This window comes from Amblyomma americanum, chromosome 3 (genome assembly GCF_052857255.1).
Source record: "Amblyomma americanum isolate KBUSLIRL-KWMA chromosome 3, ASM5285725v1, whole genome shotgun sequence".
NCBI classification, from domain to species: domain Eukaryota; kingdom Metazoa; phylum Arthropoda; class Arachnida; order Ixodida; family Ixodidae; genus Amblyomma; species Amblyomma americanum.
The window spans coordinates 153,705,489-153,731,859 of record NC_135499.1 but is presented as its reverse complement, the minus strand read 5'-3'; the positions used below and the strand labels follow the sequence as shown (position 1 = coordinate 153,731,859).

At 49.1% G+C, this 26,371-nt stretch overlaps 1 non-coding gene across 1 annotated transcript; it reads left to right on the top strand.

Moving 5' to 3' along the window:
* The first annotated feature begins 12,924 nt into the window (after positions 1 to 12,924).
* LOC144126442 (U4 spliceosomal RNA) lies at positions 12,925 to 13,066 on the top strand. Its single transcript, XR_013313493.1, has one exon. It is a non-coding gene; the product is annotated as a U4 spliceosomal RNA (small nuclear RNA).
* Positions 13,067 to 26,371: the final 13,305 nt, after the last annotated feature.

Below are 26,371 nucleotides of genomic sequence, written 5' to 3'. Positions count from 1 at the left end.
TGACCCTCCTTGTCCCGCCCAGGCTTCGGTGCTTTCCACTGTTCGCTGTTCTAAAGTAGATGAGAGAGAGAAAAGTCAACTGACACATGCACAATGGATGACGTGCACTGGTGCCCGCTGCTGTGTGCGATTGGCTATCGAGTTGCAGCGCTAATGGCAATCGCGTTTTCCAAATTCTATCAAACTGATATGGCTATTGCCAAGGAACAGCTACTAATCTGTAGTTGTAATGTTGCGCCTACCCGTAATAGGTACTAGTTTAACGAGAATAAACTAGTTCACTAGCCTACTAGTTACCATGCATCGCCTCATATCCGATGTGCGCCGGCGCTGTTATTTCTTTGACAAAGAAACCATCTATTTACCTAAAAAAGAACCTATTTGTAAAAATTGGGGGGTGGCGATGAAGAGGGGTTGCGGGCGGCTTTCCTGGAACACCCGGAATGTATAGGTCGTCAGAAACTTACGAGAAACGCTAGAGCAAATTGCTGTAACGCGGATATATTCAGTGTTACACCCTTTTGTCACTGAATACCATAGCACAGAAATCTACTTCGCTGTTATACATTGTGACGAGATGAAGCTATGCGTACGCATACGCACCACACAGCGTTGTAAAAAACTTTTGCGCAAGCCTGAGAAAGCGAAGTTTTCCAACTAGAGCAAATAGGAAACGAAAAGAGAACATACTACGAGATAGATGATTCATCTAAACGCTTTGCAAAGTCAGCCTCTCTTTCTTTCACTGTTCCTTTTCAGCGGGGCATCCCAGACCCATTTCCTTGCAATGAATAGCGGGGGGGGGTTACGTACGCATGGCGGAAGGAACTGCCGTTTGCCACTGAAGAGCTTTATTGTTGGTGCCTCAACCTACTTTATTCTACTTTTATTTCTTTTTCTGTGCGCAGCAGAGACGAAGGAGGGGAAGCCCGGGTGAAAATAAAATAATCAGAAAGAAGAGGAAAGCCCTGACAAACTAACCACTACCACCCTGCTGCGGAGATGCGGGAAATAACCAAGAAAAAAAAACAAAACAAGGACGACCCACTTTTCGTTGCTGAATGCGCCGTCAATGAGGCGTCTCACGACGACCGAAGACATAACACGGTTTTGCGTTGATGCGATAAAAGCTTCTCCTTCTACGCTGACCGTGTGCACGGCTCCACGACATCGCGGTTGACTTCGTGCGAGGACCCTGCCTCTCTCCCTCTCTGACGTCAGAGCCATTGGCGCTAGATTCAAACTTGCTGCTGTTCAACACAAATATTGATACGTTCTTTGGAGAAAAGAGGGGGGGGGGGGGGAAGCCGCTAGATTCCAACTTGCTACCCTTCAACACGAAGTCAAACGTTCTTGGGAGAAAGGGGATTGACTTTTTTTTTTGAGAGGGGGGGGGGGGGGGAGGGGCAATCGTATCTTTGCACTCGGACTGCAGCCCTATTCGCATGCTGAACCCTGAATAATGTGCATGATGGCACCGGCCTGACGCAGTAGTTACTGTGATTTTGGCGACTCCTTTGTACCCAGAAATGTGCAAATTGGGGCTAGTAATGTTTATTCTAATATCTTTAGTGATAACACTGAGCAATAAGTGATCCAAACCACCGATGATCTGTTTACAATGAAAAAAATGCTTTTGTTAGTAGACTATCTCTAGACCGGTCACTAGCGAATAAATTGTTACATTTGATGTTGTAGCCTCAGAGTAACTCTGGCAATCTCGGAGGTGTTCATGCCAGCTGCAGCCAATGGGAAAAGGGCGTCGCGGCAGCTTCAGCCGAATGGGGAGAGGCTGTAAAGGTGAAGAGTGATAATAATAATAGCCAATGGGAAAAGGGCGTCGCGGAAGCTGCAGCCGAGTGGGGAGAGGCTGTAAAGGTGAAGAGTAATAATAATAATAATAATAGCCAATGGGAAAAGGGCGTCACGGCAGCTGCAGCCGAGTGGGGAGAGGGTGTAAAGTTGAAGAGCGAGAAACACAGTTGCGTGCGCACGCAGATGCCATTAAGAAGAAGCGAAGGATGACAGTCGCCCGAGGAACGTGTACTGCTCCAAAGAATAAATCGAGGATGAAGCCTGTCCTTTTGACAGATTCCGAAGCCGAACAACATGCACTGTGAGCTCAGCAGCAACGCAAAAGAACAAAGCGGCAACGTGAGCAAACCCATCCAGAGGATATAGCGAGGCGGCAAGCCGAAGTAGAGCGGCGAAGACAATGAAGCCTACTAAATGGGATGCGGAAAGCGATGAGCGAGAAATGCGAAGAACAGCGAGGAAGAAAAGGCGAACGATGAAGTCGCTGGAGGAAAGCGCAGTCGAGGGGCGTGTACAAGTGGCTTCAGAGAACGCGAAACGAAGGGAACGGCGACTCGAATCGCAGCGAGCAGCTCAGGTGAATTATCGCAAGAGAAAAGTGAAGAATCGTCTGCAAGAACGTCTAGAATTTTCAAGCATATAAAAAGCTAAACAAAGATCAACAAGCTAAACAAGGGCGAACGTACTGGCGCACCTAATTCGCATTTAGCTTAACCAGGTAAAGGGGGGGGGCAATTTTTTTTTATTTTGCTGCCTTCGGCTTGAAAGCGATGTACCTGTCACAAGAGATAATAAATTATTTTCAATAAATGCGCAGACGTCGACCAAAGCCAGCGCGCTTTAGGTTGCTGCTACTCCTCAAACAGTGGAAACGATTAGTTCCAAAAGCGCCAGCGAAGCTTATGAATGAAGGCTATGCACGTCTGGCTTGCAAAAACTGTCTGCAGTGCGTTTGTCTTTTCAGAATAAAGTTGACGATGTTGAGTAAGAGATGTGCCAAACCGAATTTATAGTCCCTGGCGTAGCGCACTACGCAGCCGGCTCTGAAGTAATCAGCCTATGGTTTTCGTGGATTTTTTGTGGAGTTTAACGTCTGAGACCGGCACGTGGGGACTGAGAGACGCCGCAGTGGAGAGCCCCGATTTGCTATCGACCCCCCGTGGTGCGTATTAACGTCCACAGGGATGGCTCAACACAAGGGTGCTTTTGCCTTTCGCCTGCATAAAAGTAAGACCCGCGGGGCTCCAAATTCAACCCGTAACCTTGGGTTCAACAATGAGCATGTGAGCAGGGGACCCACCAAGTAACAGTGCGCACACTGCGGCTGCTGGTAGATGACAAAACTGCAGATTCTAAGACAGCCAGCCCGTCCTCTGTACCAATATATGAACGAAAGCCGATTTGTGCTGGGTGATAAAAACTGTGCTGCTCTAGCCACCATGACAATCGTGTGGCTAGCATTTTCTCCGCCAGTTTGCACAGCGGAGGAGTTAAAAGAGATAGGTCGTAAGTTTGCAAGGTCCGTCGGAGGCTTTCCTGATTCCGGGATAGGAATCACGACAGCGGATTTCCAGCTCTCGGGCACTACGCCATCCAACCATACTTTGTTTATGGTGTCAAGTAGTTGATGGAGTGCAGCGCTATGCAGGTTCTTGTACACCTCGTACTGAATATTGTCCGGACCGGGCGCTGTTTTCCATTTCGCATCATCTATTGCATACAGAAACTCAGGCATAGAGAACGGACACGCAATTCTATCTGCGTCGACATCAGACGGCATTTGATATACATGCGCTGGGATGCCTGCCATATTTAAACCAGCGGCTGAAGAAGGCACAGTATCGTATTTTGGGAAAAACTTTCGTGCTGCTGCTTTGGCGAAATCATCTGGCGTCAAGTTAGCCGAGAAGCATGCGGTTGCTGCTGCGTAAGTCGAACGGCGACCGTGTTCCATTGTACGGAATGTTCGCCAGAGAGAGGCATTCGAGAATTTTGCAGAAAGTTGTTCGCACCGCGCATACCACTGCCGTCGAGAGAGGTCGCGTTCATATTTGGGTGCCTTAGCTGTAAGATAGTGCAATCGCGTACGTGCCTGCGACGAAGTAGGGTCTCGCGTAGCAGCCAGATCGGCTGGACGGCGTGCAGCCCACAAGTTAAGAAGGCCGAGGTCTGGTGCCGGTCGACTAACATCAGTCCAGGTGGCAGTTGTAGCACTGTTGAGCGCTGTTTGTATGCGCTCAACAAGGATTGGCGAAGAATATGAGAGATTGTCCAGACCGGAGCGAAAACTCTCCCAGTTGATCACAGAACATTTGTAGCGTAAAGGTCGAAAATGCAACGTGTGAAGACCGATGATGATAGGATGATGATCACTTCTCCAGCAGTCTGGCTCCATGCGCCAGGAGGGAGCACCCGGACCCGACCACCACGTCAAGTCTGGAGCATAGGAAGCACTGCGAGTTTGACGCACTGGCCGTGTTGCTGTCCCAGGATGGTTGAGCAGCACAAACTTGGCATCCGTGAAGGCGTCCCTCAAGCGCCTGCCACGAGGGCTCGAAGTGGGGTACACCTAATCCTGGTGAGGGGCGTTAAAGTCGCCTCCGACTAAAATCGGACACCCGGGATACTGCTGACGGACACTTGTTAACGAGCCAAGATTAACACGGGAGGAAGCGCCACCAGCTGGTCTAACGTAAAATGAAACGACCACAATGGTTCCCTTCTTAAGTTTCGCAGCCACTGCCGCTACCTCTTGATACGACGTGCACCAATTTTCGAGAGCAAGGCGTACATGCGGAAAACGTGAGTCCATAAACACCGCCGCCTTTCCCGGGGGAGCAGCAGTTTGTACACGACGGTCTATCATTGAAGGAGCCATGTATGCACTGAAGCCTGGAATCGATGGCAAGGCGTTTGTTTCCTGTAGCAGCATGGCCCATACCTGCAGCTTGTGAATTTGTAGTCGGGTCTTGAGCTCTCCCTTCTTCGTGGAAATGCCTCTGCAGTTCCACTGCAGCACACCAGCACGACTGGAACTTGCCATTTCTAGTTACTAGCCTAAGCGCTGTAGAATCACGGACGTCAGGTTGGACAACTGGTTGACCATAAACCGGAGCAAAGAAGTCGCAGAGTTGTCCAGTGGCATTGCGGTAATCTGGGAAGAGGCGGCAGGAAATGACACTGGTGGGCGGCAGGAAGGCGATGTTGCTGCGCCATTGACAGATGCGGCGGATGATTCCGCTGCCCGTCTACGTCGAGCGAGCAGTTCACGGTGTTGCCGGAGCTTGGTGACCTCCGCTGAAAGACGTGCGATTTGCTCGTCGACTGCGGCCATGTCGTCTTGCGGTAGTTCAGGCACACTGCGCTGCTTTGCTGGCTGTTTTCGGATGCGTTCTTAAACAGCCTTAAAGCAGTGTTGAAGGCAGCTTGTTAAAAAAAAAAACAAGTACTTGTAAGCTGCCTTCTCCTTACATTTGACACCGAATCACAGGGTAACTATTTTTTCGCGCTGCGCCTATGCCTTGTTCTTTCGTTAAATTATGTATTCTGCTAAAAGTGCGCTGTCGTTACCAACAGCCGCTAATGATCGTACTGAGAGAGTATGTTGTTGGTGGTACCATATACCTGATTTAATATCTGCTGCGGGTCCTTGGACCCAAGATATTAAACTTATTTTTGGTATATGGCACAGTGCTTTGCTTGAAGCATTCTGGCACGGGTCGGCCCGATATTGCACTGCTTCAGGGATCGGCCCGGGGCATATTAATTTATCGCACGCCTTTTCTTTCTATCTTTGCTCTCCTATCCTTTAACTCGCCTACTTTCAGCATGTGGCAGCGAGCGTTGCTTGGCTTGCGCCAGTATGGCAGGCCCGTGCACTTTCCTTTTCTTTCTTCCTATCAGCAACAGCTGCAGCAGCAGTACTGATAGAGCACTGCGCCTCTGCAAACCAAAAGTGCGCTCTGTTGAGCAATGTATAGCTTTCTGCCTTACAGCAAATACTTTGTAGCCATGGCAATGCAGTAAACACATTTTTGCCAGCACGCAACTATTTGTCATACAAACATCGTCCTCTGAGCTAATGCATTGATGCTATCCGAATCAACGTCGTCTCGCAAAACTTTTCGCTGGATTTAGCCTTATCGCTTGAACGCATTTCACAAAGAAACATCCATACATACTGACGCAAACGGTCCTCGCGGCACGTCTAATGGATCCACCGCAACGCCAGGGGAATCAGAAAAAGCAGATACGAAGGCCTCGTGCAGTTTTATACGAGTATACTTCTCACGCAACACGAATAAGCAGTGCTGGCCGAACACAAATGTAGACTTGCGCCACGTGCAGTTGCTGCAATGGCTTGAAGTCGGAAACACCACTCAAATGATTCACTGCACCAGATAAGAGGAACTATGTAGTAGTAGGAGCCGAACAATATGTTCTCGATGGTGCCCATTTTGGTTTGGTTGCGTGGTGACGATGAGATGTGAATACCAACTATGTCCGTCTTTCTGCGACACTTATTATTTACCAACAAGTCTCCCTTGAAACAAGTACTGACCCGTCGTCTTATTGTTACCTATAAATCAGATATTCCAAGTTCGCTGAGCGTGCTTGAGCAAGCGCCCCAGAAAGCGAATAGCATGAAAAAGAAAAAAAAAACTCCTCAAAGCCTTCGATTCATGAACATCTTAGCGTGTAGTGATATGGGATAGTGACCATTCACGGCTTACCCCATGGCAACGAATTTAGGAGTTAACAAATACAGACAGGTTTAATTTAGGGCTCTGTGTATTTTTCGACTCGCACATCAGCACGGCAAGGACACGCGCTGGAGGACATTTCTCGCAGAAATTCTGGGGTTCTCTGCTCATTAATTTTAGGCTGAAAAGCTGCGTTAGATTCAAGAAACATTTTTGTACTATGAAGCGCCACAAAATGGCCTGAAAAAACACAAGAAGCATTTTTTGTTTCTGAAACCCTTGATATACCGAATCAGCACTGGGTATAGTGCAGGCTGTCCACAGTGCAGCTATTAGAATAAAACATGGGCTCTCGGAATATACGCAAACACTGTCTTACTTGGCCGCGTGCATTTTTTTTCATTCCCAAAGAAATTGGAAACAGGTGTTCCTGAAGATTCTTGTGTTTTCTTGTTCAGCCGGCAGTAAACATTAGATAAGCGCGCAATCGAGCAGAAACTAATCAGTGCCAACTAAAATTTGATTTTATCACGCTTGCTGGCTTGTTCAGAGCTGCGAAGAAGCACGACTTCACTATCCTACAAAAGTGGTAGTCGCTTAATTCCGACGCCATGACAGAAATAGGGGCGCTTCAACCTGTACAAGTTTTCTGTCGCTGAGTGCACCTAGCGCCGACTCTTTCAGTTGCAGAGCTGTGGTTTTCTGCTAGCTCATACAAGCCTTACGGATTTCAACAGGGACGGCTTTCATCGACCGTTGAGAACTGCTGAGAGACACTGCTGTGTGAGCGTATGTTATGACCCTCTTAATGCGAACTTGCTTAATTTAGCTGCCCGTGCTGGTGACTCAAGTTGATTTACGTCGCAGAAAACAATGCGCACAGCGGCCGTCCGGCCCGTCTATTGGCGCGGGCGATCCTTGGACGCCACATACTAGTCTGCGTATAATAAACCTGTAAATGCGGCCCCGCGTTACGAGTTATCAATATAAACCCGAAATGCTTAGCTTCTCCCATTTCCATACACCCAGTTTAACACAGTTTACCACAATGATATGTGCAAAGACAATAAAACCTGCCGGGTCCTTGTAAAAATGGTCTGTAGACAGTCTGTAGACTTGTTATAGACTGTATTGTTTTCCTATAGATATTTATTTTTATCTACTCATAGCCAATAGACTGTCTATAGAGAAAAGTCTACTAAAAGTGTATGGCCATATATGTACAGATTGTCTATAGACTGTCTGTAGGATTTGTATTGTCTATAGACTGTTCTTAAGGTTGAAGTTGAAGCTGAAGTTTGAAGTTTATTCATTGTTAAACAGGTAAAAAACGTGCAATAAAGCAGGAGCTAAAGGCGTAGCCTGACAGGGGCTCCTGCCCTGTAGAGCAGTAACGGCACACAAGGTGCAATTTCACGCTATAGAGAGTATATAGGCTTTAAAGATGAAGTCTATATACATCTATAGACGGTCTAAAAAAGCTTTTGTAAGGGGCGGGGAAGGCGGTCCATGGGCTGTCGTTGCGTTGGCCGTGGTGGTTTCCTCTTTAGTGTTTCTCTTTATTCTTCTTTTCTACATTTTTTTAGCCAAATTTAAAGTCGTCTTTTGTTCCCACGTTTATCTTAATATCGATCTGAGGCCGCTATAAATTGTGCATGGTGCAGGGAGAAGCTAGTTTAGTTTATCTTTCTTGGTGTCGCCCCATAGCAAGTCATCTATCGGTGCTGCGAACTGCGCAGCTTTCACCAATCTCCGATCTCGGCAATCTCTTTCACTCCGTGTCACCTTAGGCCCTCTCGGTGACACTGACACACAAACGTGCGCGCATATTGGTATACGTGCGAGAGCACAAACACATGCATATGCAGCCAAAGCGCGCACTTTCGCCGCCCCGAAGTCGAAGGTTCTGGCTTCCTGAGGCACCTATAGCCGCAATTACGCCGCGGGCCGGGGCGTCGGTAAGCAGACATAATAGCGTGCCCTGGCTGCCTTTTCAGGGAGAGTAATGAAAGTATAGGCCTTGACGGCGTTCCCGGCCGCCTTTCACCGTCCGTATCACGCCGTGGCGACCCTCTTGTGGGTCCTAGGCTGCGCCCGTGCTCGAGTGTAAACAAGGCCCAGTCGCAAGAAATCTCGCTTTCGAACAAGAGAACTTGGATAATTCACGCGGCATGGCTGGCCATTCAAGCCGAGTGGGGGAACACCGGGGCTCGGCACCCTGCCAGAGTCTCCAATACGCGCCCGTTGCTACCCTTACTAGCCGCTTAGCAAAGCTCGGCCCAACTTTGAAGTAGCCGCGAGCTCAGCTGGAGATTAGTTTTGCGGGCGCTCTGTGAAGGAGTAAATGCTGTCTTGTGAGCCAGCAGCTTATGACATGAAGGAACGAAAACTCCATACTTATCAAGGGAAGAGTATGTCTGGTGTTTAAGTGCAGGAACATAGGCGCTACTGCACGAATATTTTCCATAATCGACGCAGTTTGCTGCATGTTTGACAGTGTGGCTGGAGGAAAAACAGACCAACTTATCTACTTTGGTCATAACACGAATGCGAAGCGTGAGTTCTGCGAGGTGGTTTGTCGCTCTTTGGAAACATCCGAAGGAAAGTTCACCAAATGGGACTCTAGTTTCAGCGTCTGGTGTACGTGCCAACCTATGGTGTACGTGCCAGCCTATGTGGTGTATGTTCTAGCCTATGATGTATGGGCCAGCCTATAGGAACCAACACCCCATACCTATAAGGCCGGTCGAAAGAGGTCAGTCCACTGGGTCTGCTTTTGAAGGATGTAGCCGGGGCACTTTCGCCGCATATGAAGCGACGAAGGTCCTCAAGGGCAAGAATAACAATTATTCTCAACACTCGCATATTTCTAGCTTCGGGGGTGTCACAAATTCTCGATTACATGGACCAAAGTAGACCCCGTGGCTTGAGAAATGTTTATCGGCCTTTTATGCGCCTCTAACTCGCACATACAGCTGACTCTGAGCGAGTGCGATGCCGCTGTCAAGAGCAACGTTCATGGCAATATGTAGGAATATTAATGTGATAGGATTAGAGGTGCCGTTGACGAGAAAGAAAAGATGGCGTCTGGGCGCGCTCAAGATGGCGTGAAAAAAAAAAGGCTCTGATACTTCCACCTTCACCCGGAGCAGAAAGAGAAGTCGGGCCCTGCCCAATCAGGAACCACCCTCGCATGAGCGCCCATTTCTGGATTCAAACCCTGATTGGTTGACGTTAACTCTAGCGTGCACATTTCTGCTTTGCTCTGGTGAAGCGGATCATAATTGTAGCTTGTTAGCCTGAACCGAAAACATACAAAACCCAGACGTTTGCGTGGGCACGCATCACGTTCGGTCTCGGCCGCCGCCATACGCATGGCCGATTAGCGAGTCTGATCCAGATTAGTGTTCCCAAGCAATGCCGTTCTAGCTAAGCGCCTTAACCGCGCGCCACAGATTGTCAGCGCTCATCCCCTTCTTTTTCCGCCGAGGACGCGAGTGTGTGCTGTAGACCGGTCAGTCTGGCGTCTTGAAAACTTTCCGCGTGGTTTGGACAGCCCTGCCTTCTCTAACTACCAACAACTTCTTTGCCTTATGCGGGTCATGCGCAGTTATTTGTGGCTGCTTTTCTTCCAAATGCGCTTCCAGCCACTGAGCCTGCTCGGTAACTATCGACCGTGACGCAAAAACACCAGGTGCTGAGGATGAAGTGGCAAACAAATGAAGAAAAAAATATTGGATGCTACAATTTAGCTCCGCCTTTAGTGTATGACGCGATAGCGTATTGGGGTAATTCCCACATATGCAGAACGACATTATTTGCTTTACATTATAGAACCCTGGGAATCCTCATACCCCGCCTGGGGCAGTGGTGCAGCGGTTAAGCGATGCGCCACTGCCTTGCGATGGCAGGTGCTCCCAGTGATGGGCCTTGTGCGGCCCAGGTTGGTCTTCCCGAGCGAGCAATCATCAACTGAACTCCCACCTGCCAAGGTGGGCAGTTTGGTCGCTATCTGGTGGGCAGGTTGTGATGACGCTGCAAGCTCACGTGACCTAGGTGGCCCACCTTCCTCCTAGACTGCTCTCTGGGCACCACCTGCCAGAGTCATGCTCCTGATTTTGCGCTCACAACGTCGGCACCGGGTTTTCGGAACAACGGGGCCTTTAGCGCTATCGCGTTAAAAAATTGGTGCAAAGTATGGCCCCAGGTCAAGCTTAAAAAAAAGAGAATTTGGAAATGTATGTCGCCGCCATTCTCTTCTGCGCTGAAAACGAGCACAGCTGAATAAAGGCGCCTGAGGAAGAGGAATAGCGGCCCGTAACACTATAGCTCGCCCTGGCTGAGAGCCGTACTTAGATGGAAGCCAGAGACAAAGCAGACCGTGCCCGATTCATGTTTGAATTAAGTTTAAAAAAAAGTTAAAGCTGAAAACTTTGAGGGCGTGATTTAGCGCTAGCGCCCCAGATTATAGTCGCAGCGCGGGCCCGCACAAGCAAAGACGTTGTACGCGCCTTATGCGCGCGAAGCGGAATGCACCGCCCTATTTTGTATATATTATTTTTTTAACCCACTCTATTTCCCCCGTGTTTCTGCGGTGTCAAGACGGAACCGCCACGGACGGGCCTCTGTCGATCACTGTCACAAAGCCGGGCACCACGCCTCTTCCGACTTTCTCCGCGCGCGCCGGGCTTCAAATGTTCGCGCTGGCCCACTTGCAAGTTGAATCGCACGCGATGGCGCTGTTTAACGAAACCCGTCACATCCAATTAGGGCGCCGCCGTGTCGCGCTGGTTCGCTTTTCTGACCGAAGCTTTTAGCGTATTACTTCGACCGCCGTGCACTATGCATCGCAGCGCAACCGACATTCGCTTACCACACGGAGTCGTCTCGTTTGAGATTATGCGCACGTGTTATCCAGGCAGAGTGAAAAGCAAACGCGATGGCATGCGTCCTCGTGCGCGGAGTGCACTATTTCGGGAACGCAAAAAAAGAAAAAAAAACATGACGACGATGCCGTGATTCAGGATTGGTGGCCACGTGACCCGGCGATGCCTCGCCTAATAACCGCTCACGCTAGCTCGCTGGCTTCATCTACGAGTCGGCAGCTAATCCGCGTTGCGTCACCGCTCGCCACGTGCACAGTGGCTTAGTATTCCTTGCAATTTATGTCGCTAGAGCTCCCGTGTTGGAAGATCCGCTTCGTGTATTAAGATAACTCCACTCTGGGTGAACGCTTCGTCTAAAATTTAACAGGCGGTTTAATGCATGCTCAATGTCTATGGCTACGCTGGGTGCCTTTAATGGGCGTCGGTATATTCTCGGTAAGATGCCGCCAGTGATGTAATAATAAAGCCTTCGACAATACGCCTGGCACCGGATTGGTTTAAGATTTTCGGAAGATACTGGGGAACCAAGCAGATAGACAAATATAAAAGAAAGTAGTCAACCGGAACCGGTTGACCGAACACCTTAGGACAGCTTATTCCAGACGAATGCAAGTAATAAGTTTTGCCTATCATCTGTGCATCTCAATACCAAGATATGCACACTAAAAATGCATGCACTGACTCGGGCAATGTTGATTCCGGCTGCTCCCACACGTCTCATCCGCCGCGCTTCCGTTCAGTGCTGTAGCAAATGGCAAATGAAGTGATAGGGCATTGAACTGTCGCGAATAGCAACCTGGCCACTATCATCGCCGCTCGCAGATAAGAGAAGGGGTTAGTTTTGTCCTTCTTATTTCTAGTTTTTTTAATTCTATTGTTATTTCATTTTTTTTAAAACCGAACTTCCCTAAACTTGTTAGCTGTGGACTGCAAGTTCAAGCGCCTGGCGACATCTTTCAGACCTATGCCTACAACTTTCATTTTTATCATTACTATTTTGTTTGATACGATGACATGAAAACACACAAAACAGCATCGAAGGAAGAGACTGTCACCTTTCGCTAAAAGGGAGCACGTCACAATACCCCCCACGCGGAGGCAGTGATCATCTTAACGCAGCTGTCACTCCTCTAGAAACAAGTTGTGAAACATGAAAAGAAGAAAGAAAACACATGCCTTTGCACGCGCTGAGGCGTGGCCTACGGACAGGTTTCAGCGGCTGCGCAGCAGACGCTACGAGCACGAGGCGACTTTCATTAGAAGTGGACTGCTGTCTCGCATTCGCAAGCCAGCACGTAACAGTATATAGGCATAATGGATTCATTGACTAATGAAACTGACTAGTGTTACGTCGTTTCAACTAAAAGGCTCGTGTGAGCTGCGTGGTGACGCTGATATGTGGCAACGATCTCTCTTCAGGGTGAGTAGCATGGCAGTTTTGTTCGCCGACATAAAGACGGCAACCAGGCCATGGAGCAGGTTTCACGAGAACGACCACCCTGCACTGCCGACGTGACGTCAGCTTTGCGCAGAGGCAGTGTCGCATCCCATGAAGTCTCGACTGAGGAGCGACTATTGCTAGTTGAAAACTTTTCCCAATGCCCCGCCTGGACGACGTGAAATACCGTCGGCCGAGGCAATTTTTGGCTGGCCCTTCGGGGCCTAAAAGTACAATCGAAAAAAAGAAGTGTATTATTTTTCAGCGTCTCTAAATGCTTGCAGGGTTATATTTCATCTTCCTGGTAGTGACACGTGTTCCAGTGTGAGGCGTAGGACACCTCAATCGCACTATGAGATTGTGGTGGTGTTCGCCTACAAAATGGGGCAGTTATGAGCATTTATTTTTCTCAAAACTAATGCAGGGTCGTGTTCCAGTGTGAGGCGTATGAGTTAGGGCGCGTAACTGACACAGCTTCAGTTTTTCCGATAAAATACATTTAAAAAGCCATCACAGCCGAAGAAAATCGAACAGTGACTCTTGTCACTTCTCGTTTAATACCTAAACCACGCCGTGAGGCAAGGGAGGACTCCAGAATAATTTCTGCCCCCTGGAGTGTTTACAGTGAAATCCTGATAGTTTGTGTCGTGACGTGTCTTAATTTTTCTATGGGGATGATTACTGCATTTTTTTGCACAAACATGCCTAGGATTCGTAGAGGTAAGACCGAATGTTTCTACACAGGGCTTTACGATGTCAGCGGCTTTTTGCAGTCTCTTCGATGTTGCTATTTCACCCTTTAGTGGTCCATAGGCTGATGTCATCCACATAAACATGAAGAATCTGATATTAAGTACAGTTCTTAGTTTAGCAGGCAGGTCTATCGGGCTCATCAGAAGAATAACGAACAAACGAAAAGGGGTAAAGGAGAAGGACCTGTGAAAGGTATTGCAATCCTTTGTAATCAGCAGAATTACATATGCGCAGTTCCCATACCCTGAATTACGGAAGAGAGAAACACAAGAGATTAGGCTCATGAGGAAAGTGTATAAAGCAGCCATAAGGCTTCCTACCAACGCGCCCACCGGGAAACTCTCAGTGCTTAATATGCTCCAGACTTGACGTGGTGGTCTGGACCGGGTAATCCCTCCGGGCACATGGAGCCAGACTGCTGGGGAAGTGATCATCACCCTATCATCATCGGTCTTCATACCTCAGATTTCCGACCTTTACGCTACAAATGTTCTGTGATCAACTGGGACAGTTTCCGCTCCTGTATGGACCATCTCTTCTCAGATTCTTCGCCAATCCTTATTGAGCGCATACAAACAGCGCTCAACAATGCTACAACTACCACCTGGACGGATGTTGGGCGACCGGCACCAGGCGTCGGCCTTCTTAACTTGTGGGCGGCACGCCGTCAAGCTGAGTTGGCTGCTACGAGACCCTACTTCGTCGCAGGCACGTATGCGATTGCACTATCTTACAGCTAAGGCACGCAAATATGAACGCGACCTCTCTCGGCGGCAGTGGCATTCGTGGTGCGAACAATTTTCTGCAAAATCCTCGAATGCCTCTCTCTGGCGAGCATTCCGTACAATGGAACGCGGTCGCCGTACGACTGACGCAGCGGCAACCGCATGCTTCGCGGCTAACTTGTCGCCAGATGATTTCGCCAAAGTAGCAGCGCGAAAGTTTTTCCCGATATACGATGCTGTGCCTTCTTCATCCGTTAGTTTAAATATGGCAGGCATCCCAGCGCATGTATATCAAATGCCGTCTGGTGTCGACGTAGATGGAATTGCGTGTCCATTCTCTATGCCTGAGTTGCTGGCTGCGATAGGTGATGCGAAACGAAAAACAGCGCCCGGCCCGGACAATATTCAGTACGAGGACTACAAGAGCCTGAGTAGCGCTGCACTCCATCAACTACTTGACACCATAAACAAAGTATGGTCGGATGGCGTAGTGCCCGAGAGCTGGAAATCCGCTGTCGTGATTCCTGTCCCGAAACCAGGCAAGCCTCCGACGGACCTTGCCAACTTGCGACCTATCTCCTTAACTCCTACGCTGTGCAAGCTGGAGGAGAAAATGCTAGCCATACGGTTGTCATGGTGGCTAGAGCAGCACGGTTTTTATCACCCAGCACAAATCGGCTTTCGTCCATGCACATATTGGTACAGAGGACGGGCTGGCTGTCTTAGCATCTGCAGTTTTGTCATCTACCCGCAGCTGCAATGTGCGTACTGTTTTAGCAATGGACGTTGAAAAGGCATATAATAACATCAGTCATGCAGCCATTCTGAACTCCATTGACATGCTTCATCTCCATCTGAGAGTGCGTAGCTTTGTCCAATCATTTTTGGAAGGCAGAAAATTTGCAATACGCCTCAGCGGCGATGCGGTCGGATCATTTGTTCCTCTCTGCGGCATGCCCCAGGGATCAGTATTGTCGCCGACGTTATTTAATATTGCTTCCATCCCGTTGGCTTGGCGCTTACATGGCATCCGTGACATATAATTTCTTCAGTACGCTGACGACATCACGGTGTGGAGTACTCACCAAGATCTCCGTACTCAGGAGGCTGCCCTTCAATCTGCCTTGGATGTTACCTGTAATTACGCATCATCCATCAGACTTCTGCTATCTGTGCATAAAACAACATACACGTCTGTCGCCAACCGCTGGGGACGCCGTAAACTTGCTGCCAGCCCAATCCCTCTTTGTCTATCAGGAACCCCACTACAGGAAAGTCCGAGTGTAAAAATCCTTAGCTTAAGGTTCACCAATCAGGATCAGCGACTGCATGGCTTTCTCGGGCAAAAAGGCAAGCTATTCAGACTTTGGGTTTGATTAGAAGAATTGCCCATAAAACTGGTGGCGCAGGCTCGTTCGTTGCACGGAATTTGGTGAGGGCAGTTCTGCAGCCACGTATTGTTTATCAAGCCCAGTTTCAACATCTTACAAGAGCCCAATGGGATCGCCTTGAAGCTGTGAGCCGAGAGGCTATGAGGACCATTACGTGCCTTCCACGCGTCACACCGGTCATAGCTTTACAAGAGAATGCGCAGCTCAATACCATTGATGAGCTGGTGCAGCAGCGCCGAGAAGCGCGCAGCCTTAAGGCCAGTCTATCGCACTCCACGCATAAATTGAGGACATGCAACCTCACACTTCATTCTTCAGCCGCCAACGCCAGTTCTTCCCTCATGGAAGTTTGTACAGCTCAGCGACAACAAGCCAACAGATAATCGCCGGCCAACATCTGCTCATTCAGCATCATTGCTTCGCCAGAAATTTGAGGAACAAGATGCTTGCCTGCCTGAAGGATCCATTGTTGTCTACGTAGACCCAAGCATACAAGACTGCAAAGCAACAACAGCTATCTACTGCCCGTGCAGGCCTGCCCTGAATCAAACCTCTTGGTTTCAGCTTACGGAACCCCCTTCGTCCTTTTGTGCTGAGCTCGTTGCAGTTCAAGAAGCACTCTGCACTGTGGCCGACTTAACTATGCTCCCTGCGGCCCGCGTTGTCATCCACACTGACGCCCTTCAAGTTGTCCGGTTGCTACGACGTGTTAGCCGCTGTCCCACGATATGTCAGGACATCCACCGGCTCGCGGCACGCATCCCGCAGCCAGTACGTATTGAGTGGGTCCCACGGGATCTGCTGACCTATCAAAGGCAGGCAGATTTAGCGACCCGCCTTGCGAATCCAAACTCATCACCGTCTCGGCTCCTTCATTTGGACAATTTTATCCTCCTTTCATCAAGAAAGGAACTCCTCCGGCGCCGCACACGTGCTCTCATCCCTCCGTGAGCGGTAACCCTCCCCAGTGGTCTTACCCGTGCAGAGGAGGTTGCGCTTAAGAGGATCCGATCCGGGTCGGGGTTGCCCTCACACCAGCCATCATCGAAAGTGGCCTCAGTACCGAGAATTGTTTCCTCGGCCAGGGTGTCCGGTATGTAAACACGAGGACATTGAGGCCGACATTCATGACATTCATCACTTACTGTGGGACTGCCCAGCTCTCAAGCCTACAAGGATCCGGCACCTGATTGTAGCACGTCTTTCACCAAGCAACCCTTCTTCATACATTGCCTGGACGCAGGGACCGCACCATCGTTCTCTACTGAACTTCATCAAATCAGCTAACCTTTTTCCATTCATTTAGATCATTCATCACACCTTCACCCATCATTGATTCCCTGGGGCAATAAATTTCGCTTTAAAAAAAAAAGAAACTACGGTTTATGGGCTACTACAGACCTGTGCGGCAATTTGCACTGTCTACTCTAACTGGACCTCACCAGACGAATGGCTTGAGGCGTCGGTCAATACAGTCTAACCTTCATGTGGCGCGCACAGTTTTGGAGCACTGTTGCAACTTTCGAGAGCAATCATCAAAGCATGAAATCAACCTTTCAAAAACGTTTGATCGTGCGTGCCATTAATTTTTATGTCTCTGTTAGAGCACGTCAATATTGGCTCACTTGTTTCCAACAGAACACGCCTTTGTTATAATAATTGCCACACGCGTTTGATCGTTAACGATTGTCTTTCACAACCTGTGTCTATTCAGTCCTCTGTAAAACAAGGTTGCCCGTTATCCCCGCTGCAGTTTGTCCTTCATGGCTTTCATATTTTGGGTACTGAAATTAGCTCGTGCACATGATCTCGCTTTCTGCGCTGGCAAAAAAAAAAACAGCGATGAAGTTATTTGTTTAACAAAGTAATTTCATGAAGTTCCAGCTGCCTAGGTCAATCGTTGTAAGAGTTATGGAATGTGGTTTGGCATGTGGGGATCTACAGCTTCAGAATATGCTGGTGTTGCATGGTCGCATGTGCCGATAATGTACCTCGGCGTCCCATTCAGGGCCCATAAATATTGTGCATATTACTATAAAGGCTTCGTACTAATTATACGGCGCTACGCTCAGACTTGTCCCGCATAGACTTCGATTTTCGGCGGAGCGATGGTCTGTAACCTAATTTTCGCAACTGAAATTTATTATCTTATGCAAATCATTCGTTGTCTAGACTTTATATACAGCGCTTTAGGGGAGAGTTCACAACTTTTTGGGGGAGTTCGTCACGTGAATTTTTTAGATGTTTGCCTGCCTATAAACGCGGGTGGTCTTGGCTTCGTCCATCTTTATGTCTGGCAGATTGTATTGTGTTTTATATTCTTTCGAGATACTTAATTCTCATCCATTAGTTCAGGTGCAAACCATTTAAGCTAATTTCTTGCCGGCCCTCATTGTCTCTTCTTTTGTTTTTCTTATGTGGTTTTAATCAAGAGGTGTATTTTGCTGTTTTTTTTTCTTAGTGGTTCGTTTATTTTCAGCGTGCTTGTTTGCGGTGTCGAGCAAATGGTTGTACAAAGATAGTACAAAACTTTTTGAGGAAGCTGTATAGCTTTCTTTTTTAGCCGTATGAAAGCTGAGAAAGCTGTATAGCTTTCCTCTGTAGCCGTACGACTGCACTCGGGTGGATGTCAATGAGTAGGCAAATTACTCCATTATTACAATTCTACTCCCCCTTTGGGATTCCCCTAAATACTTGACCAACACAGCTCCAACTTCAAATTATTGATCAATTCTCTCCCGCCCTACCATAAGCTTGCCGTCCCGGTTAGCTCAGTTGGTAGAGCGAGTGCTCCGGTGAAGCGGTAGTCCCGAGTTCGAACCCCAGGACCAGGATGAATTTTTCTTTAACTGCGAAGTTTCTGTGGAAGCTGTATAGCTTTCCTCTGTAGCCGTATTGCTGCGCTTGGGTGGATGCCAATGAGTAATTTGCCCCCTTATTACGAGGTCAGTATTTCATTCGTCGAAAAAAATCTAATCTTGCGTTCTGGAATAAAAACCGTAAAATGTCCACCGAATTTTGAGCCGCCACTCTGGCTCAGTGGTTAGGGCTCCCGCCTACTGAGCTGGCGCCCGTGTGCTTTGCGATGTCAGTGCACGAGATCCCCTGGTGGTCGAAATTATTCCCGAGCCCTCCACTACGGCACTTCTTTCTCTATTTTGTCTCTTATACCCACCTTCCTTCCTTACCTTACGACGTGGTTGGGTGTCCACCATGATGTGACACAATTACTCCCCAGCAGAAGCAGTCACACATTTCCGAATGCTATCTGTCTATCTGTGTTTGCCAAGAAGAAAGAAAAGGAAAGTGCACAGGCCTGCTCACTGGCTCAAGCCGAGCCACAATCGCTACCACGTGCAGATAGTAGGAGAGTTGAAAGATGGGATAGAAAGACAGGACAGAAAAGACGCGGTGTAAAGACCAAGGCCGATCCCGGAGGCAGTGCAATACCGGGCCAACCGGTGGCGGAAGTGAAGCAACCTTCAAACTCTCCGCCACATTTCCAAAAATAACTCCAGTTGGACCCGTAACAGATCTTCTACGGGGTCCGGACATTCGCCGAATGCTAGAATCACTGGAAGGTCTTTTGTAGGCATTTTAGGGAATGCCAGCAGGCAGCGTCACGATCGCGCGCATCCTGTTCTGAACCAGTCACACGCCTACTGGCTTCCCGCCCCCCGCCCACGTGCAGCACCCAAGAGGCGCTTCGAAGCGCTGCGCCCAACGACTGGGTGTCCCAGGCCGGCCTAAAGACCGCAAGGGGCGCGAGACACGCGCCACGTGGACACTTGGGGTTCGTGCGATCGCGGGTGAGGGAACACCCCAGCCGAACACAATCAAGCCCCCCCCCCCCCCCCCCCCCCCCCCCCCCACCCCCAACCTCAATCTCTTGTTCTGCTGCGCTTGCGTTACGGGGTGACACCCTTGGGAATCATTACATCTGGGGTTTAATACCTGATTGACTCGACTCGAGTGCTGCAATGCTTGCTTTGGTGTGCTTGCATTCCTAGTTCGTGGGTACAATGGTTATATGCCAACCAATTTTGAATATTCGCTTAATGCGTTTGGGATTATGACCTTATTTTCGCATTCACGTGTCTTTGCGTATTGTTTATTTCTTGGCAATTATGCATATTGATTATTTTTCATAAACAAGTGTCTACGACTGATCGTTGCTTAGACTATTTTAAATTTATGGTTCGCATTATGCTATATGCTCCGCACTCTAACACAAACGGAACACAAAACACACAGATCCAAAAACTATCAGAGGAAAACGCCAGTCTTAAGCGCGAATTGGAACAGTGCCGCGAAGAGATGAGGCAACTAAGAATACAGCTAGGAGAGATAATTAGGGAGAAACAAGAAATAAGGGCAGGTTTTGTACCAATAATGACACTAACACAGATTGAGGAAGACTTACAACAGGATATAAGGCCGGACAGCCCAATAATGAAACCCATACAGGAGATGCGCAACGAGATACGCAACGAAATGCAGTGGATGCGTAGTGAAATGCGCAGCGAAATGCAGCAGACACAGCAGAAGGTAGCTATGCAAGAGCAGAGCTTCAGGAACTACGTTAAGAGTCAAACCACGCAGAGAACAACCAACGATGCGAGGGATAGGCTCTTTAACGAGCGCAGGTTCTGCACTGAAACCCCCAGCACGAGTAGCGCTAACCAAACATGGCTGAGCGAAATCAACAATTAGAGCTATGGCAATGGAACTTCAGAGGCTACGCACGCAAGCAAGGCCTCTTGCAGCAGTACATATATTCCAGGGGAACCACACCAGATATTATTTTACTACAGGAAACAAACAACACGACACCAAAACTCAGAGGGTACACATGTCAAGAGGGCAGCCGCATTGCCACCTTAATTAGTAACAAGGTGGTGGCCATAGAACACAAACAGATAGAGGACACAAACATAGATCACATAATCACAGAGATAATTCCCAAGAAGAAAGCGAAAGCCAAAAGCACCCTAATAGTTAACCTATATAGTCCGCCGAGGCAAACAAATGGCGACTTCCTCAGGCTCTTTGCGGAGGCGAAGAGACTAGCAGGGCAAAACACCCTTCTCATAGCAGGCGATTTCAACGCCAAAAGCCCAAGATGGGGCTACCCCAGAGATGACAAGAAGGGGCGTGGCATCTACTTAGCGGCAGAGAGCACAGGGTGCGACCTCCTAACCGACGAGAGCCAGCCAACCAGACAAGGCAACAGCGTGAGCCCAGATACGAGCCCGGACCTCACCTTCGTAAGAGGCAACAAGCAGGTAGAATGGGAAAACCTTCTCGAGAACCTGGGTAGCGACCACTACATAGTCAGAACCTGCATGGTGGCCGAGGGGGTCAAAAGGAAGATTGGCACGGCACGAATCACGGATTGGGACGCTTTCAGGGTGCAATACACGCAGCTGGAGGGCGAAATCGAATCCGTAGAGGAGTGGAGTCAAAAGCTTCGGCATATCCAGGAGGGATACACGAAAGCTGTGGATAGAACAGAGCAAACAACTGAAGTAGATAAAAGGCTCATCGGGCTATGGGAGGCAAGACGAGGGCTTACCAAGCGCTGGAAAAGGCAGAAGCTAAACCGAAAGCTTAAAAGGAAAATCGCTGAGATAACTGAAAAAGCAGAGCAATATGCAATACAACTGGCAAGGCAGGGCTGGCAGCAGTTCAGTAATTCGCTGAATGGCACGCTAGGCACGGCTAATAATTGGTTTTTTGGAGGGAAAGGAAATGGCGCAGTATCTGTCTCATATATCGTTGGACACCTGAACCACGCCGTAAGGGAAGGGATATAAGGAGGGAGTGAAAGAAGAAAGGAAGAAGAGGTGCCGTAGTGGAGGGCTCCTGAATAATTTCGACCACCTGGGGATCTTTAACGTGCACTGACATCGCACAGCACACGGGCGCCTTAGCGCTTTGCCTCCATAAAAACGCAGCCGCCGTGGTCGGGTTCGAACCCGGGAACTCCGGATCAGTAGTCGAGCGCCCTAACCACTGAGCCACCGTGGCGGGCAAGGCACGGCTAGGACGTGGCAGATTCTCCGAGCCCTCATGGACCCAACCCAAAGCAAAACCGAAGGCAGCAAGTCGCTACAGAGACTGGTACATCAATATGATGGAACCGAGGAACAACTGCTAGAGGAAATTAGAATAAAATGCTACGGGAAGGATCAGATAGAAAGCTACAAGGAAGAGTATAAAGGTGAAGAGGTAATCGAGGCGGAAGGAAGAGGTAATCGAGGCGGTAAGAGCGGCCACAAAGAACACGGCAACGGGAGCAGACAAAATCAGCAACTCACTAATCAGGAATCTCAGCGAAGCGACAACGCCATAGACCAGCTAGTGGTGTACCTCAATAAGCTTTGGCAATCCGGCACGGTTCCGGCAGAGTGGAAGCACGCAATGGTGGTTATGATACCAAAGCCAGGCAAAAAGCTATCGATCGAAAACCTCAGACCCATTTCCTTAACATCATCTCTAGGTAAGCTCTACGAGAGGATAATCACCAAAAGGATTCAAACACATCTGGAAGGAGGAAGGTTATACCCGGATAGCATGTACGGTTTTAGAGCGAACCTGTCCACCCAAGACATCTTAATACAGCTTAAGGAGGAGGTTCTAGCCACGATGCCAAAAGCAGGGGAAAACGTGGTCATGGCCCTCGACATAAAGGGGGCCTTCGACAACGTCGGCCACAACGCCATCATGGAGGGAATCAATAACACCAACTGCGGAAGAAGAGTCCATAATTATTTCAGGGCCTTCTTAAGCGATAGAACTGCGACAGTCGGGCTTGGAGACCTTAGAAGCGACCCTTTCGGCACACCATGCAAGGGCACTCCCCAGGGATCGGTCATCTCACCGATATTATTCAACGTTGAGATGATCGGGCTTGCGTGGCAACTCGAGAGGATACCAGGGATAAAACACGCGATGTATGCCGACGATGTCACGGTATGGGTCACCCAGGGCTCTCTGGGGGAGAAGGAGGACAGACTACAGGAAGCAGCCGCGTGCGTGGAGAAGTACACCAGAGAAAGAGGCCTCAGATGCTCAACCGAGAAATCGGAGCTGCTGAGAGTCGGAAGACATCCCACTAAAGCGGAGCTGGAAGTCTACCTGGAAGGGCAGAGGATCCCAGAGAAAGACATGATAAGGGTGCTAGGTATGTGGCTGCAAAGAAGCAGGAAATGCAGCCACACCATCAGCATAATAAGTAAAGCAGCAGAGCAGGTAGGAAGAATGATCAGCAGAGTCTCGTATAGGCGGTACGGCATGAAAGAGGAAGACACGCTCAGACTCGTGAGCAGCCTGATAGTCAGCCGAGTCACCTATTCACTGCCCTACCAGATACCAACCAAAGCTGACATGGAACAGACAGATGTAATATTAAGGAAGGCATATAAGACCGCCCTGCATCTACCTAGGAACACACCGAACGAGAAACTACTCCAGCTAGGGATTAGTAACACCTTCCAAGAGCTGAGGGAGGCCCAAATCAGGGCACAGTATACGAGACTCCGAGGCACGCCAACAGGCCGAGAACTGCTGAAAAGAATAGGGGTGGAAACACAACAGCGCTTTGACAGGTACAGGGACGTCCCGGATGGAATTAGAAAAGCCATTCGGGTCGCACCCCTGCCCAGGAACATGGATCCGAACCTGCACGAAGGAAGACGGAAAGCAAGAGCCGAGTATATCGAGCGAGGCTTAGCCAATCTGGAAAACACGGTCTTCACGGACGCGGCGCTGTACCTGGTGGATAGGAAGCGCACGGCCGCGGCTGTAGTAGTCGACCACCAGGGAGAACTGATCACCTGTGCAGCGGCAGAGGCTGCGGACGCAACAGAAGCCGAGGAGGTTGCCATTGCTCTAGCGGTCGCTTGCGGCTCCCAGGGAAACAAATCTCTAAACACACTTACAGGCTCTAAAGAGGCATGTAGGAACTACACTAGGGGAAGGATAGGTGCCGCAGCCATGAACATACTCAGAAAAGCGCGTGTCTCGGACACAAAACACATACACAGCCTGGTTTGGATACCCGGACATGCAGGTATTAAGGAAAATGAAAGAGCGGACGGCCATGCTCGAGCGATGAGTTTCCGAGCGGGATTACCGGACGACTTTTGCACCCGAGCCTGCGACGGGGGGTATGCAGAGCACCTGGCCCTATAAAGGGGCTTAAGGTATAAATATCCTCCGCCACACAAGGCACTAACAAAGGAAGAGGCTACCGGGTGGCGCAGACTGCAGACGGGTATTTTTCCAAATTTACACATACTAAACAAGATGTTTCCGACACAGTACAGAGCCACATGCTCGTGGTGCGGGGCGGTACCAACGCTGTACCACATCACATGGGAGTGTGAGCGAAACATAAAATTCCACCAACACAAACACACAAGTGCGGAGCAATGGGAGAGCCGGCTCGTCAGCAGCGAGCTCACGGTCCAAAGGACCCTGGTGCAGCACGCTTACGTGGCAGCGCGGCTCAGCGGAGCCCTGGAATGAGGGCCCGACCTTGCGAAGACCGGATCCGGGATCGCCTGATATGAAGACGACGCGGATCCTGCGGCCGCCGAACTACGCAAATGTTCAATAAATGTTTTTCACTCACTTTTGTGTGCATTGTGTTGTTATGCTGTGTATTGTGTATGAAGAGGTGCATTTTGTTGCGTATTGTGTCGTCAGTTTTGGAGCGATTTCCTCCCATATGAGAAAAGGAATAGCTGCCGCTGCTGTCAAGCACCAGCCTCTAGTTGCATGTTCATGTAAACAAAGAAAAACATTGAAGTAGTCTAAATAATCAGAAACCATCCTCTCTAGCCTACCTCAAAGCCCCGTCGCCTTCGGTGTAAACGAGCCAAAGCTTAAATAAATAAGTAAACATTACCATGAATGGGATTCGAACCAGCGGCTCCACGAGATTAGCCTCGCTAGGTACTGCACGAGAGCACTAGGCTCTCGTCGCTGCTGATCGCTGCTCTTGAAGCGTGAGGCGTTGCGCCTCTGTCTGGGGCTTCCAAAATATGTCGCCAATGCTGTTCTGCACCTTGAGGCGCGAATACCATCGTTATCAGCTAGGTTTCGCCTTTTAACACTTCAAACATTTTTAAAATTGTGCGACTCACCTCTTCACGCCTCCGGTATAATATTTATTAGTCAACCTTCCGCCTTTTTTAGTGCCGCCTGGTCTCGTTTTCATACCCCGCAGATATGTTACGTGCAGTCCCTCCTTGATCCCATAAATATTCATTTCACAGATGTCCGCCAATTGTATAACAGCTCATCTTCTATCCAGATTGAATTCGATGACATTTTCCCATCGAATGCAAAGCTGCAGCCCTTTCCTCTTCTTTAGGGTTTGTTGCAGGACCACCTAAGGTGTTTTCCCTCTCATGTTCTTATTGCTACCGATGCCTCGCAGGATCGCGAAAATGCAGGTGTGGGAATTTTTTCGCCTTAACTGGGTTGGTCTTTCTCTTTCCGTCTTCCTAACTTCACGCCAATTTATCTGGCTGAATTATTAGCAGTAATCTTAGACTTACGAAAATCAGAAACTACCGTTTCCCAGCTCGTGGTTATGACGGACTCTCTGTCCATTTTCACTTCATTATCCTCACCCACTGAGTCTCGGGCATTACGCCTTTTTAAGTTCCTCATCCCGCTCCATCTAAATTCGGTAGGGTCGCTTTCGGTACCAGGTCACATGGGCTTTCACTTAAATGAGGTTGCAGATTCCTTAGCAAGGGCCTCTCTCTGTGCCTCATTTATTGCTGTCCTGCCATCGTGTGCATATACAGCTGCGGTGAGGTTTCGCAGCTACACAATATTTCAGGGCTTTGCAGCCTCGGCTCTTACATGGTCTCCCGAATATCAGCATCTTCTGCATCCTTGATGTAGCAAACACTGGCGCTCGCGCAGACTGGAGGTCTCTTTCACGCGTTTGCGTTGCCGGGTTCCCCTTCTAGATCTCTACCTTCACAGATCTGGCCTGGTAGTTTACACATTGTTCCCTTTTTGTGCCAAACATGAGACAGTGGATCACTTCCTGCTTTTCTGCCGCCGCTTGTCTCATTTGAGGAAGCGTCTTTTGCAAATTCCATTTCGTCAACTTGGTTTGCTTGTGTCCTCTGCGGTTGTTCTTTCCATTGGCGCTTCTATGCTTGGACAAAGCGACAGGAGTGTGCGCACTGCTGTGCAAAATTTCCTTTAAGAGACGCAGTGACTCCCATTCTAATTCCTTCTTCCCGCCCTCAGTCAGTACGACATTGGAACATTACAGGCATTGTATACTATTATGCACATTAAGCCATTGTCCCCGCCTTGAATCTCCAAGTTAACTGGACCCCTTTCCTTCCGTCTTCCAATCTATCAGACTACATACTATTGCCACTCCTTTTCCCGTCAAAACGTTCCTGTATCCAGCAATTAACCGCCTGTGTCTGGGCCGCTCTTTCGCGGTGGGTACGTGCCAGCATTATTTTGAAGCCTACCTACCTACTACTATCGAACTAATGTCGTCGCCAGACGTGCCGACGAGCCAGCAAAGCAATACAACAAGCCTACAGAGACTGAGAGCACGATACTCTGGCCGCAGCCGATAACGCCTTGTGTTAAACTGCAACACACTCTCGCG